Source organism: Manis javanica, chromosome 7 (genome assembly GCF_040802235.1).
Source record: "Manis javanica isolate MJ-LG chromosome 7, MJ_LKY, whole genome shotgun sequence".
In the NCBI taxonomy this organism is placed as follows: Eukaryota; Metazoa; Chordata; class Mammalia; order Pholidota; family Manidae; genus Manis; species Manis javanica.
The window spans coordinates 60215083-60227340 of NC_133162.1; the positions used below are offsets into that span (position 1 = coordinate 60215083).

At 33.6% G+C, this 12258-nt stretch overlaps 1 protein-coding gene across 2 annotated transcripts in view; it reads left to right on the forward strand.

The window, feature by feature from the left end:
* The window catches only part of PCDH15 (protocadherin related 15), a 1663341-nt gene that overhangs the window by 452711 nt on the left and 1198372 nt on the right, over window positions 1–12258 (forward strand). For both annotated transcript variants that reach the window (XM_073241042.1, XM_073241040.1), the window contains exon 2: window positions 2711–2780. The gene's annotated coding sequence lies outside the window, so the exon portion shown is untranslated. The remainder of the gene's footprint in view (window positions 1–2710; window positions 2781–12258) is intronic.

Genomic DNA, 12258 nt, shown 5'->3' on the forward strand with positions numbered 1-12258 from the left:
TGCTGTATTTTCATATTGTATGTGGTTTTGGGAGTAGGTTTCTCTTTCACCTCTCACACCACCATCTTTAATCCAATTGAGAGCATATGTTGAACATACAAATGTTGGATGAAAAATATTAGATGGAGAAATAATAAATTTTAACTTTGAGAAATAGTAAATTTTAAATTATAATAATGTAGAATGTGTCCTTCTCTTGGCCTCAGCTAGTGAAAATGGAATTACATTTGCAGAATAGAAGAACTGTGAAGATGGGGTTTGGAGGAGGAGAGGCTTTTTTTAACAGAGGCCACATTGGTTTTGAAATGACCAGAGGCATTCAAGTAGAAAAAAAGACAAAAAGCTGGAGAAATACAGACCAAAATGCCAATTTGGCGATGTTTAACTCCATGACTAGATTAAAAAAAAACACCTAAGAAATTGCTAAATATCGAAATGATAAGAGATTTAAGGTCAGAGCAATGGGGATTCCATCCTTTAAAGGTAGAGAAATAAGAAGGAATAAGCAAGAAGCAGACAAATGTAGGAAAAAAATTCAGAAGTGGGGTATATTGTAATCCAAACAATAAAATGTACTAAGTAAGAGAGAAAATTCAATTATGCTTTCTGCCAGTGTACTTTTTAAAAGATACCTGCTAGTGGGAATTCATGCTTTTATTTCTTGGGGTGCACTGCTCTCTTTCTTCTTTTTTATCTTTCAGCAAATGTTGGTGGATGGTGGTATTCCCTGCTTTCCAGTCTTACCTCCACCTTCTAAAAAACATTCACACTAGACATAAATTAAAGTTCTGTCATACTGTAAAACATGAAACCATCTCTGCTCCTTACCTCAAATGCCTGTTGATATCTGTCCCTTTTGTGTCTTCTTTCTTTTGTTTCTTCCCCCCATCAATAAACTTTAATACCTGTTTGATTTGACTTTCATGCAGTTTCATGCCTACTAATGGCTGATAATATTATTTAAGTAGCAAAGCAAATCTATTATATAAATCACATTTTTTCTTATCTTTGCACATATTTAGTATTTAGTTAGTTACATTAATCTTTTTTTTAATTATTTTCGCCCTTAGTGTTAATTTACAAATCTACAATTTCTGCTATATTTTATGATGTGTAATAATTAATCAAAAATTATGTTGAACAACCCTTCTGTATTACCAAATAGACCTGAAGTACAAAATTGTTTGCTTGGAATGGGATTAATAAATGATTCAGCACTTTTTAGCAAAGCAGAGAACTCCTAGGAAAAATCTAGAAGTTTCTGGTCTTCAAAGCTATACTCAGGGCCCATGTAAAGTCAGGAAATCATGGTAATAATTACCCTTCAATTATGGTCATTGTTGATTAAATCACATTAGGAACACAATTTTTCACACAGTATACCTTTTATAGCTGTTATGAAATCATGTTAGGGAGTCATCTGTGTCAGGAATTTTCAGAATGTGTACCATGGAGTCTTTGAGCTATGCAAAAATGCCTTGATGCTACCAAGGGGCCAGAATAGATGTGGAAGGTGGTGACACACATTTTAAAGATCCTATCAAGCCCCATACCTAATTTGACTGCCAAGGTTTAACTGACATGTGTTGTATATTGATGTCAAGCTTACATTTCATTGCAGAAAAAAAAAGAGTCTGGTGCTTATTTTTTAAATTTAGAAAGTTCTATTTTTCCTTAAAGTTAGATATTTCTTCATTTTTATTTTGTATAGAAATCTTTATTCATGCAAACACATTATAAAATTTCAGTTGTATATTCTAGACTTTTATAATTAGCTCCTCTCTTGTGATGTTATTTACTTGCTACTCTTTAATGCACATCATTTTGGAAATACTATTTAAAAACTGTGTGTTTATCTCCTTATTCAGTAGTTCATAAATAAATTTTTTTTATAAGAGACAAATCATTTTTTCCCATAAGTTAAATGTGTCTATCAACCTTGTATAGTGTACGATGTTTCAAGGGAACATATTTAAGTGTTTGAAACTATAGCTATTTCCATTTATTTTTGTACCCTTTTCTTGAAATGTACATATTCAGTGTACTACCAATTGTGGAACTATAAGACCTGTGAATAATTAAGACATGTTCTCTTCAACTTTGAGAAATATTAAAACCGAATATTAATAATAGCAATACCTAAAATATCTCAAGATTTCATATTCTATTATCATAAAATTATCCATTTCTCCTTTGAAAAAGCAGATGCAAAATTTGTGAACTTAAGGTACTAATGGTACGGTATAAGATTCTGAAATCAAAAATTTCTGTAGACTCAAAAGTAGTCTTCAATCTATATAGTGTCCTTAATTGTCTTGAATCTATTTACTGTATTATAAAACACCTTATTTAAAAAAGTGTTATTGATAAAGAATTTATACTATGCTTCCTTGTTACCACTCTGATCAAATGGCATTAAAAATCTGCAGGTGGAAGTGATTTTTTGTTTCCTGTTTTGGGAGTAGGTTTCCTGTTTGGGAGAATATAACCTGGAGCTTGCATGACGGTGTGCATTCTGAATGTTAAGTTGTAAATCAGAAAAGTACAGCTTCCAAACTTACACTCATGATTACAAGATTTACTTTTCAGAATTTACATTAATTCATTGAAAGCATAAGTATAATCTGTAAGAAAATGAATTGCTCCTATGTTGTGCACTTGAATAGTTTTTGCTTGTGATGTGACATTGATCAATAATTCTATCCTATAGGAACATGGAATCGTCATTTGCTAGAAACAGCTGAAGTCGCCAGAATCAGTGGGAGGGACAAGACAAGAGGGTGAGTAGTGATTACATTTTTCTTAAAACTTTTTCCTTCACCTTTGAAGAAGAACAAGATATCACATCTGTATTTTACGTTAAGTTCATTAACTTTCTAAAGAGTTTAACTTCTTTAAGCAGACATACATGTGTCTGGTTCATTTAAGCCAGAAAGAGAGAAAAGAGTTAATCACAGAGTTTATAAAAGTCTCTCAGCAGAGAAGTGAAACACCAGTATTTTTTAATCCATTTAAAATAAGCAAACCTGGTACCCAGTTTAAATTTTTTATTCTTCATTGATTGTCTCATTCTCTCAGAGGACATTCTGGCAGTGAAGTAGTAGACACATTGCATCCATCATCACGTGTCAAAGGGCCATCAGGTCGATGTCTCTTTCTGAACTTTGCTGCTTCAGAAAACCATGGCTGAGTATTACAGGCAGAAATTTGACATTTTCAGGATGAAAATCAATTACTTTTGTGTGTTTCTGAAGTGAGGCTTGTGCTTTGATTGCAGAAGAAATGGCTTTTGGGACTTTGGAGTAACGAAATAGAAATTAAGATAAAATTTGGCTAGCAATCGCTTCAATGAAAGCAAGGAGATCTATATTTTTGTGGTCTAGTAATATTTTAAATCTGTGGAAATGGAATCAGCAATAGAAACTATTAGTCACAAAAATAGAATAATTTATTCCAAATTGTGATAGTAATGCGTAGAATTTATATTTAAAGAGCTCATTTAAAAGTGGAACATGGTATTTTAGAAAAAACAAATGGTATTAGAGAAGAATACATAATTATAATTTGCAGTTTATGAAAAAACACATAGTGTGTATGCATATGCTTGCTTGTTTTTGAAATTCCTCTCACTCCTAGGAGAATGTAGGTACCAGAAAGAAAAAGAACTTGCTCTGTTGTCCCCAGTTACATTTATAGCATTTATCATACTATGGTGTAGTAGGATACCCATAAATACATGCTAACTCAGTATTTAAAAAATTTTTAAATAACAGTATTTAACAATGTTATATTTCTTTAGCTCAATTATAAACATGACATAAAAAGCAGTTTTGTGGGTGGATCTATATAAATTGAAAATGAAAAGTTGAAATATTTTCCCTCATCAGTAATATGAATTCAAGTTTTAAAACCCTACTCAAGTTTAAAAAGTGCTATAGGTGCTTTTTTGTATAAGTCTGTATAATACATTTAAATTCACTTGAGGCCTTATCTTTCCAACAATATCCTTATTCCTCATATATGCATATTTCAATTTCATTGGAACAATGTATTTCAGATAATAAATTTTTCATGCAAAGAAACATAAAATTTTAAAAAAATGTTCAATTTTGTTGATGAGTATGTTGAAGCATGGAAATAATCATTGAAAAGAGACTAATTTCACATCCTAAAGTTTGTTATTTATAGTCTAAGTTAAGTTTATAATGAATTTTATCTCTCAAACCAAAGAAAATAGAATTTAAATAGCTATTAATGAAGAATTATTCATTACACATTGTTTTGCATGTGTATCTGTGCCTATGTGTAGGTGGATAGGTAGATAATCCTCAAGCAATATCAAAAGTTTCCAGCACAAGAAGTCATATGCAACAGTTCTCACTTCTGTTTATTTCTGTCTAATAAATTTCTTGAAGGACAAGAATAAGTATTCATGTGCATCTCCCTACTCCACTTGTATAGTGAGAGTGTGCTCAAATGTTGACTAAGAAAGATGAGGGCATTGTAACTCTATTTCAGTAGAGGTAAAAAGTAGCCATAAAATACAAGACATATTTTAGGTTTCCCTTTTTGAAACTTTGAAATGCTTTGTTTTGTTCTGACCTTAGTATAAAGGAAATTAGTTTCTCTCCATGAGCAACTGGTACACTGTTCACTGCTATGTAGCAAATCAGCACATTCAAGTCGGAAAGGTCTCCAGTAATTTTGCAGAAACTTCCTCTATATACATCCAGCTGCCTAATTTCTCTAAGATGTTACCTTCCCTTTGTTCAGATTTTATTACTTAATTTTTTAATCTTAAAGCATTTTAGATATCTTATTTAAGTATTTCAAATCATTTTTGTAATTATGTCTCATATTAAATAAATTTAACAAGTAAATTATTCAAATTGACATGTTACATTTATAAGTGTTATTAATAGTGTTCCCAATTGTACTATGAGAACAAGGAAACAAAACACTGACCAAAGAGAGTATCTTAGGAAGCATCAATGAAGGGACTTCTTGTAGATTAGGTCAAGTCAGGTAATACCACTACAGCCTGTGGGATGAGGTTCCTTAAACTTTTGTTCACTTAAAAGCTTAAGTTGCGTAATGTCAAGCAAAGGGACTGAGATTCAAACTGGGTCTGACTTCAAAACCATGGTAAGTGCTACTAAACCTTCTGTCTCTCCTTTGGTAATAGGAAGGCATCTCACTTGGAGTGAGAGTAAATGAGTTGCATGATTTATGAATCCGAGACTGTGGATCTTTACATATTGAATTTACCTTCGTGAGATAATCATGGATAGTCTCGTTGGAATATACGTGTGTTGAATTATTTACAATTATTTTTCTATCTGTTGTTAGGTTAAATGAATGGAATAGCAAAATAATTTGTGAATACTTCTAGGCCTCTGGGAATATAATACATTTTGATTTAACATCTTTTTTTTCATCATCAGCATGTTTACTCAAGTTGAAGAAACACAGTTTGTTTAAAGGACTAAAAGTGAGGCAAACTATAATTTCTAAGGAATATGTTGAGGTTGAAGAAAGCAGTAATTTAAGAACTATAAGAAAATATAGAAAGCAGCTTCTACATCTAACAGGGTTTATAACTGTGCAATCAATCACATTAATGTACCTAAAGCCTAGTATTCTTGGCTCCATTTAAATTAGATTGAAACATTTTAAATCCAAGATCATAGACTCTCCCCTCAAGTACATTTGTGGCTATTTTGATGTTAATTATCCACACTGCTCAGATAATTATCACCTAACTTGTTTATAGCACAAGGTATGCTGTAACTTGTACCTCAAAAAAGCTTAAGTGGTCTTTTTATCATAGGTCAGGGCAGTTCGCTAAGTGGCTCAATTGTATCAGAGAAAATCACTAGAATAATCAGTGAACTCATAGAGAATTAGATATTGTCAGATGAGGGCAATACTTTAAGAGAAAAACTGTAATTCTATTAAAATTATTTTTTCTTGTACTTTATAAAAGCATCATTTTCCAAACTGGTGATCCTAATATAATCAGGCCTGAGATATAGTCCATTAAAAAGATCCCTATGTTCAAAAATTTGGCAGGAAGTCAGGGAAATGATATGAGCATTAGTAATACATAATGGGAATGCATGTAATACATAGGAGTAATTACAGGCTTAGAGTAGTTCTGCCATAAAGAAAGGAAACTGTTAAATTGTTTCTCAACTTGACTATTGAAATTTTGTTGTTTTTAACCTTCCAAAAAACAAGGTTTTATAAATGTTTTCTATAAGGGGCCAAATAGTAAATATTTGAAGCTTTGGGGGCTATACGGATCTCTTTGATAACTACACAATTCTTTTTTTGTACAAAAATGGCCTTAGGCCTTATATAAACACACATTAAAACTTCACCAGAACAGCCAGTGGACGGGGATTGTCCCATGTGCAGTAGTTTGCCAGTACCTGCTAATTCAGATGCAGAGGAACTTTTGGAAACCTCTATTCATGAAAAAGATCTTTGTGCCTCTTTATCCCTCTCACCCACCCCACCTACTCCCCTCAGCCCCTCCCCCATGATAACCACCAGTCACTTCTCAGTGTCTGTGAGTCTACTGCTCTTTTGTTGGTTTTGTTTTGTTTTATTTTGTTTTTAGCTTCCACATATAAATGAAATTATATGGGATTTGTCTTTCTTTCCTGGCTTATTACACTTATAATAATACCCTCCAGGTCCATCCATGTTCTTACAAATGGCAGGACTTCTTTCTTTTTTATGACTGAATAATATTCCACAATGTACATGTGCCACATTTTCTTTATTCATTCATCTATTGATGGACACTTTGGCTGCCTCCATATCTTGGCTATTGTAAACAATGTGGTGATAAATGTAGGTAGGGGTGCATATATCTTGAATAAGGGATTTGTTTTCTTTGGATAAATTCCTGGAAGTGGAGTACTGGGTCATATGGTATCTTTATTTTTAGTTTTTTGAGGAAACTTCCTAATCTTCAGAATGGAAGACTATCCACTTAAAAGTACTTTTTTAGTATTTTTAGCAAGTACAAAAATGATAAATATGTAAAGTGCCTACTGTAATACCTGACACATGTGCAAAACTAATTAATGGAGTCAAAACATTGCTACCATATACTAACTACTCAATAAATATTTGACAGTTTAGATGAATATTAAAAAAAAGGAAAGATCTACATCATAATGACCAACTCTCTAAAAGTTAGGCTTTAAAGATTTAACCCATCCTTTTTGCTGATTATCATTCTTAACAAGTTGTAGAGCAGTAAAGGAGGGAATGATGAATGGGATCACTTTTTACAGAGAAATCAACTCTATCAGCCCTCGTGCCTCCTGAGTTTCATACCAATATCACCTCTGTGCTAGGGACATCACATGGCTAAAGAAAACTCTTCCTGCCCTCAGTGAGCTTTATGGTCTAGTGGAGTGATAGTGATAATTTTGCAGAGGGCAGGGAATGAAACTAGTACTGGAATGAGACAAAATGATATAATAAAACATGTGGTATTAGTGCCATATGAGCAGTAAAAATGTTTACAAGGAGTTTAAAAAGAAAAAACTGAGTTTGATTACAGGTGTCAGGCAAGGCTTCAAACAGTAGATATTATTGTAGATCAACTTAAAAAGATTATAGCTGGACTTCAATAGGCAATGGTAAAAAAGAAAGGGTAATGAAAAAAACATTGTAGCTAGCCAGAAGAGCATGAATCAGGGAAGGGCTGCAGTAATGGGAAAAATAAGTTCCTTTTGCAATGAATAATCAAGTGGCAGAACATACAGTGTAAGTTTGAAAAGCAATTCCGTATTAACAAGTATTTGTAATCCAATAGAAATGTCAGGCCCTGTAAGGATATTAGCATGGTAGAGACTTGATTTATTCTTTGATTAAGGGCTATCCATTTGTGAGTAGGACAATAATGAGGCATATTTATATTGCCCAATGATGCTGTTTATACTATCTATTCTAAGTTGTGATGGAAAGCATACTTAACATATTTGAAGTAGTTTTGAGAGTTGCGGGTGGATAAAAGCACTATCTGGATATTTCAGGATTGAATAAATACAAATAATTTGTAAAACCTATAACACCCACTTCCTTACCTCAAAATGAATCTGGCTTTCCATGGTTACTAGCATGTTTTGAGCAGTGCAAACATGTCTGGGCTCAGGGCTACCATCTCTGACCTCCTTCTTCCCTTTGCTGCATTAGGATTGCTGCTGCGTTTGTAGCCATCACGCCTAAAGTAAAAGGTGGGGAAGACTGCATCAGATGTGGTGACCCTTTTTACTGGGGAAAAGCCGAGCTTTCCAGAAGCACCACCAGATTGTTCCACTTATGTTTTGTGTCCCAAGAATACATCAAATGGTATTCTTTGGTGGAAGGGAAATGGGGAAAACGATTATTTGGTTATCTCCTCTTTTGTGTAGGAAGTGAAAGGGCATGTAAATAATCAGCATAGCTTTAAAGATGCACAGAGACAGCTATAGGAATTTTTAAAAAATTGTAAGATTTTTTGGAATGTGATTTTAGCCAAAGTATATCTTTATTTCCAAGACTAATAAATATAATCAGATAAATGTACTGAGAAAAGAAAAACAGTCTTTTGAAATAGGATAAGCAACGATATAGGAGGTCCATGCAACGGGAATCTCTTATCCTAAGATGTGACAAAATATTCAAAGCTTTCCCACTTGAAATTATATTAGCATCTTTTTAGATTTAACACTTATTTATGGTTTTCGAGTGATGTACTGTAATATGGAAGTGGTCTAAAACTTCTGAGGATTTACAGACAGAAGATCTGAAATACAATCCTGAGCCCGCCATTTACTGGCTATTTGGCCGTACTAACGTCATTTCGCCACACAGGACATCAGCCTCCCTTTCATCATTTCTAAAATGAGGATGATAATAATTTCCCTTCACACTGTGTAGGTTTGTTGCAAGACCCAAATGTGGTGATATTTTTTAAATTGCTTCATCAACAGCAAAACACCCTAGGGCCTCTCTCTCGATCTCTTCCTTTCCCTTTTTTCCTCTCATATATTTTCACATATAAAGCTCTTCCTCTCAAAACCCTGAAATTATAAGTACAGTCATAGAGACACATCTAGTGCCTCTCTGATGGCTTCTGTCACTCTGTTTTTTTCCTACTTAGACCAAATTGAATCACACTATTAGGTGCAGCTTCTTTAATGATTGCATCTTTTTCTCACTTCAAAAGCTTTTATTTCTGACACCAGACCCTCTGAAAGCCTGCCAGAAATAATCAGCTGTTATTCTGTTTGTCTGAACATTGAGGTGCATATATCAAAATTAGGGAAATTGGTAGTGGAGACACACTTCTGTCTTGGAATATTATTAATGGCAGGAGTGACTTTTTGGGTCATTAAGAATGAGAAGGGTTCCCCCTTATAAGGTAACTGAGAAGTTGGGAATCTTTGCAGTGTGTAAGATTGATGATTCCTCCCCTGCCCACCCCAGCTTACTCCTTTTTCACATTTGTTTATACCTATCACATCACCACCCAAATCCTAGAGTAAGTATTCACATTTTAGATCAGAAATCCAATCCTGGCATTCTTCACCACTAGTTGTATAAAAGTCTTTTAAAATTATTGAAGAAATGAAAAAATATATACATATAAGTACACATTTGTGTGATTGTAAATATAAGTGGCTTTGTAGCAATAGAGTATAATAAATTTACCAATTCATAATAAATTTACCAGTTGATCCTTGAACAATGTGCAGTTGAAAGTTTACATAAGACTTTTGTTTCCCCAAAACTACTAATAGCCTACTGTTACCCAGAAGCCTTACTGATAACATAAACAGTCAATTAGTACATATTTTGTATGTTATAAGTTTCATATACTGTATTCTTGGAATAAAGTGAGCTAAAGAAAATGTTTTTTTTTTCAAATTTTCACAAATCTCTAAATTATTTCCAAGTATTTAAGTTTAAGCCTGTGTTATTCATGGGTCAACTATAATTTGCATAATATTTGTACGTGATATGTAGCTAATGATTGTCTATACAATACCCCTATCTATCAGTGCCTTCACAATGTGTTAGACTCTTTATGGTGGAAGTAACTGAAAATACATTTAAGTTAGCAAAAACAATAAGATAAGTTTATTGAGTTATGAATCTGAAAATCTACTCTTCAGGCTTCAGGAAAAGATTACTCCAAAGGCTTATTGATATTACCACCTGTCAGCTTTGACTTCACTGGGGATGGCTTCATTTTAAGACAGGTTCCCTCATGATCTCGACTAACCAGTCCACTCTCAGGGCTATATGCTTCCAAATTGGTATCCTTAGCATTCCAACAAAGTCACAAGAACCCCTTGATTTAGCCTGTCTTTGTCACATGCTCACCTCTGAACCAACCAATCTCTGCAGTCAGGGCTTACTGACTTAACTTAGGTTATAAACTCCACTTTGGGAATAAGGTAACTGTCAGCATGCCTAGATCACAGAGAATAAAACTTTTGAAAACAGACAGAAGGGTGCCATAATGGCAATAAATAAAATGCATTCTACTTCCATAATAAAAAATTCAGTTTTGAGTGTGCATGAAGGTATATTTAATATCTGGTTTCTAACTCTTGATATAAAGAATAAAGACAGGTTTTCTCCCATGAGCACAGGAAATAATTTTGTTGTCACGAGCTATTAGGTTGAACCACACAAAATTGCCACTTGGAGGGGTCAAATGTTAAAAAAAAAAATCAGCAACTTCATATGGTTTAACCGAAGAGGAAGTAAGTAGCATTAGTGGAAAACTGGACTGCTTCAGCTATTCAAAGATCACAATCATTAGTACCTTACATATAATATCATCCAGTGTTTAGCTAATTTATCTATGTAGCAATTAATCTCAATTTTCCTAGTGCATTTTCTTAATTCTAAAAAATTGAGCAAGAGTGGAATTTCTTAAAGTTATATATTCATTGTATACGTTCTTGGAATATTTGAGACCCAGGGCTGACATTTATTTGATACTTTATTGGAATATTCAAGGCTCAAGACTAATATCTTTAAATTTATATCAAAGATACAGATCAACTGTCTGTATTCATGGGTTGGAGTGTAAACTGTTGATCATCCCTTTTTATGTGCATGAAATAGAATCTTTTACTTTTGGGAAACCCTCTTCTGGGGCTTCTGGGTTTGTTTGTGTGGGTATCCATGCACAGGTCCTATCTGAACTCCTCTAGGTGAGTCAGTCCTAACTTTGGTTTGGTTAACTGCTGAATATCGAATTTCCATATTCAGACCCTTGTCAAAAATCGGTCTTTTCTGATCTTTATTGAGAAATAAATATCAAAACTCATTTTTACAAAACATTATTTAAGGACTTTGTCTCTTCTTTAGTTAAGCATACTTTGTACATTGTGGCATCAGCCCTGCCCTCAGGTAACTAGTGGGAATTGCTGTCATATGTGGAATAGCTCTATGTGGAGAAGGTCTTTGAAGAGGAAGCCCCAATAATCATGTCACTGTTTGTCCCAAAGGAGGTTGTTAAGAATATTCACTATGGAATAATCTCTGTGGACCTCATTGAGAAGAATTTTTTGCCCTTATATGAGGCCTAAAACAGGTTTTGCTTTTGTGATTAATGATTTATTTTTGAAATATGCATAACTGAAATGATTGGATACCCCCCACAACCCCCTCACTGATTTTCAGAAATCTCAGAGCCAAGCCCTTGATCACTCTCATTAAACTCATCATTAAAAACCTCCATGTTCTTTTAATTTCACCCATCATTTTCCTACCTTTTCATACATTTTTGGTCAAAATAACACTTTTTCTTGATGATCAAAAAGTTAAATATAGAACATGAGAAGTAATAAAATTATATTCAGAAAAAAGTAAACAGAGACAACATCTACAATCATATCAGCTAAAATAACCACTTTTAGGCATGCATTCTATAATGTCTTGCTTACCGTTTTATCTATAATTTACATATTGGACTGTCACTGTAAGCCTTCTGAAATCTTTTTTTGAGTAACATGGTATCTATACTTCTATATCTATTACATCTGTATTTTGCGTATCATCTATCCCCTCCATGCTTCCTGGAGCCATCTTGTCCTCCTTTGGTGGCTGTAAGGAGTAAGAATGGTTGGGCTACAGCAGAAGGCTATCACTAGCACAGTGGACTCAAGTCCTAAGCATGTCAAGGGAGTAAAGTCCTTCTTGTGTAATCTGAGAACCACTCCCTCAGTGATACTA